Source organism: Macrobrachium nipponense, chromosome 25 (assembly GCF_015104395.2).
Source record: "Macrobrachium nipponense isolate FS-2020 chromosome 25, ASM1510439v2, whole genome shotgun sequence".
In the NCBI taxonomy this organism is placed as follows: Eukaryota; Metazoa; Arthropoda; class Malacostraca; order Decapoda; family Palaemonidae; genus Macrobrachium; species Macrobrachium nipponense.
In genome coordinates this window covers 13,579,877-13,584,247 of record NC_087214.1, presented here as the reverse complement: position 1 = coordinate 13,584,247, position 4,371 = coordinate 13,579,877, and the positions used below count along the sequence as shown (strand labels likewise).

At 34.5% G+C, this 4,371-nt stretch overlaps 1 long non-coding RNA gene across 1 annotated transcript in view; it reads left to right on the top strand.

Moving 5' to 3' along the window:
• The first annotated feature begins 380 nt into the window (after positions 1-380).
• The window catches only part of LOC135199167 (uncharacterized), a 10,599-nt gene continuing 6,608 nt past the window's right edge, over positions 381-4,371 (top strand). Inside the window, exon 1 of the long non-coding RNA XR_010310944.1 lies at positions 381-541. This is a non-coding gene — a long non-coding RNA (uncharacterized LOC135199167). The remainder of the gene's footprint in view (positions 542-4,371) is intronic.

Below are 4,371 nucleotides of genomic sequence, written 5' to 3'. Positions count from 1 at the left end.
AAATTATATAGCTACAATATTTACAAATTATTATTGATTACAAAAAGAAAAAAGTTAGAATAAAAAACCAATATCCTTTTCACTGAAAAGTAGTATTTGATGATTTCAATATTACAATAACACAAAGGGACGACAATTAGTGTTACATTGAATGTTACGTTCAGTCTGTCGTGTTACAATCACATTGTCCAGAACTGCAGTTGTAACAAGTGAATAAGTAAGTTAAAGTTCGTAATCAAGCATCTGCCATCGGTCAATCTTAATGACTCGTTAAGTGTTATCAGACCATCGGGTTCTTGAGGCGACTTCGACGTTAGACTGAGTGGTCTTGGTATGGGGTCATTGCCTTGTGAGTGTCCAAGGAAAATCTAGGACTCCTGGGAGGTCCCATGCTGAGTGACCGTGGGAACATTGAATTAACTGTGTGGTCCTGACTCCTGTAGTGTACCCTTGAGGTATTTGCTTTACGTTTTGACCTGAGAGGACCCGGCAAGGTCCCGCTACCAATTTCGACTGTGAGCGTTTAGTGTATTTTGTGCCAGTAAGTGTTTTCATATTTATACTGTATTTTTGGTAATGGTAGTATTTTTTTAAATTAAAAGTGAATGTTGTATTCGGTGTAGGTATTTTAATACTAATTCTGTTCACGATACAAATATGGTGTTTAGTACAACGGTAATGAGTTAGGTTTGGTAAATGTTGGGCTTTGTCAAATTAATTCTGGCTTTGCCAATTTATTTATTTTTAGCCGATAGGTAAGATGGGAGAAAGAAGAGAAAGGGCAGTTAGTTAGCTAACCATGGTAGGGAATAGTGTATAAAGTTAAATATTAATAAGAGTAATATAAAGTGTGGTTTATCCACAATTTTATTTGGGTAAGGGCACAATTTAATATTAACCTATTACAATAATGATCTTATTTTATATTAACAGGTGAATTGTACAGATTTTAACCGTTAATAACGTTAACATAATGATTTTGCTATATATTTACGTAGTAAGTTCTACATATTACTTTCATAAGACATTCCTTGGAAGTATAATGGTTGAGGTTCATCGCGATGAATATATGAAGACATTCTTCTCTACCATCTGTGGTCTTTGTTGTTTGGGTCAAGGTTTCTCTCTTCTGCTTCCGATTCTTCTGTCAATTCACTATTGCACTAAGCTAGTTTACTCCGTATACTGGTTGCCAGTATATATAATCTGATTAATTGCTTCTACTTTGTATTTGTGTATTTGATCTATATTCAGATCATCATATTCTTGATTGTTTCTCATTGAAGACCTTGATATTTTTTTTAATGCACTTATAATTGGAGGTCGATGCTAAGCACTTGGGTATTGGATATTCCATTATTGGTCGATTAGACTTTTGTAGAAATGGATTTTATTTGTCATATTCCTATAACTTTTTAGCTTTGTATTCTGTGTTCTGCTGTTCTCAGCCTTTCTGCGACATGTTTATATTCCTCTTTGTCCAAATTGCATTACTATAGTAGCTATTCTTGCGCTTTTAGTCAAATTTAGTGGTTGTTGGTCTAATATTTGTGCAGGTTTGTATGCAGATAGTGATACCAGTTCGAATTTGGATTTATTTGTCTCTGATTTCCACTTTTTTCAACTTATTTATTCTTCCAATTGGCTCATTGTTTTTTTGTGTTACTTGTCTACTTGTCTTTTCAAAGGTTGGGTCCCTTCTTCGTGTACGTTTTTTTCTGGGTGTATAACTACTTGAGTTATATCATCTGCAAAGCAGACATCAGTACAGTACAGTACAGTACAGTACAGTAATTTCAACTATTAGATTCCCGCTGATTGGAAACACGCACTAAGGCAAGAAATATATGGAAAGCGTCATAGAACTACAGACACTTTGATTAGAAAACTGGATAAAAAATTAAACAACCTTATCGACAACAGAGATTTGACCATTAATGCTAGAAGTGATTGTGTGGTGAATTTATCAAGCAAACAAATTAGTGATAATGCAGTGCTTGCATAGGCTTTGGGGTTTGGGTTGTCTTTCTTCATTTGTAACAAACCCTCAGCTTTAGCAATAGCGACATCTCTATATAAGTTTGAAAAATACTGCGACCTATCACAAAATCATTTATACATTATCAACAGGCATGACATATAGTGCCACGTAATGCTTATCATGAAAATAACTTCCCCGCTCGCTACAGGAAAAAGTTAAAAAAAAAAAAGAAAAAGTCCTTATTGACTCTGTGCTAGAATATTTAAGTAATGAACTTGTATTGCATGAATTACCTATCTCCGTTAGTCATATAATTTCATTGATTAAGTTGTGTATTTGTGATTGGAGATTTATTTTTAAAGGAGAATATTACCAACAAATATTTAGTATGGCCCATGGGTAACCATTTATCACCTCTCCTTCAAACTTATTACATGGAATTTTTTTAAAAACACAAGCACCTTCCGAATATCACACTTGTCCCCTTAAAATGGTTACAGATATGTAGATACATCTTAGTAGTCTTAGCTGTTGGTATCGATGTAAATGAATGATTGTCTAATGGATGTTTTATGTGTCAGTGAGTCATGGCTTCTCCCGTGTATGGATTGATGCCTTTGTAAATATTCCTTTATATAAGATGTTCCGTTGTGATCGAGCCGCGGTGGAGGTGTTTGTTTAATATGTTATAAGGATTATCTAAAAGTGACCGAAATAAAAATGAATATCGAAAGAGTTGAAGGAATCGAAGACATATGGATATCTGTTCAAACATCGGAAGTTGCCCTCCATTGTGATTGGCTGCGTCTATCGACACCCTAAAAGCGGATGCAACTTCGTTCAGTTACATTTTAGAGACTTTTTTTAAAAATGCCGTTTTACGTAACAAGCCAATTTTTATATTTGGTGATTTAATGATAATTTGTTGTCTGCAGGAAATAAAATGGAGAAAATTATACATAACGCCAAACTTCATCAGATCATTAAAAGCCTACTCGTGTTATTTCTTGTAATTCTGCAACGCTCATTGACCTATTGATAACTAATGGAACTGATATGATAAGCACTTTGATGTTGTCCCCTGCCCAATAGCAGACCACGAGGGCAATTACTGCTACTCTAAATCTGCATAAACCAAAAAGAGAACCTGTCTTTAAAACTTATCGATGTCTAAAAAAATGACTCTTCTCAGACACTATGCGACTTGTTACTAAAAAAAAAAAAAAATAAGTCGCCCTGTTAAATGAAATACTAAGCACTGATGAGTAAATTGCCAGTGTTTTATTTTAACTGAAGTATTTGTTTCTTGCATTGACAAATGTGCTCCAATGGTGACTAATGAAAATCAAACGACCCTCTGCCCGCCCCCTGGATAACCCAAGATATAAAAAAGCGATGAAAAGCAAGAGATCTCGTGCAGAGAAATCTTAAAGCCCAAGAGATGATGTACTACTGGCAGAAAGTTTCAGAGAATTGAAGTAAAAAAGTAGTCATGATAGACTCCAGTAGAAAAGAACACTACAAACAAGAATTCCAAGATACAAGCAAATAACTATCGTAAAACTTGGAAAGTAGTCAAAAAAAATGCTTCATGCTGTTAGCAGCGGAAGCACAAATATCTGAAAACAGAGAGGAATATTAAAGCTAAAGCGGAAGAGTTTAATGAGTATTTTGCAAATATAGGAAAACAAACTTACGAGGCAACTCAGCAGGTGACATCAACAAATAAGGCTCGAAGTCATTGGTCAATAAATCTAGATAATCCAGGCGGATTCAAACCTTTCTCCAGTAGACTGTGAGACGGTTATATTAACTATTAAGGATTTAAATAACTCGAACGCATGCGGATCTGATGGTATTGCTCAGAAATTTATCAAGGATGCACTATTTATAATAGCATTTTATATTACAATGATCATCAATACTTCCATCGTAACTAGCACCTGTCCTGATTTATGAAATACCCTTTTGTTATTCCTGTTTTAAAAATGGAGATAGAGATGACATAAAAAAAACTATCGGCCAATCTCACTGTTACCTACTCTGTCTAAGGTACTGGAAAAGATTATTGCTAATCAATTAACTAAATACTTGGAAGAAAACAGTCCTTTATCTGAACATCAGCATGGCGTTTAGGCCTAAATTATCTACTGAGACAGCTCTTTTGAAGGTAACTGATCGAAATTAATAATAATAACATAAGAACAAAATAAAAAAGATATCACTGCTCCTACTACTGGATCTATCCAAAGCCTTTGATAGCGTGAACCACAAAGTCCTATTAGAGAAATGTATAAGTCTAAGAATAGATCCATCTTGGTTTTGATAGTTATCTTACTAATCGATTCCAGTCAGTAAAGTTAAGGGACACATTGTCCAACTAGATGTGA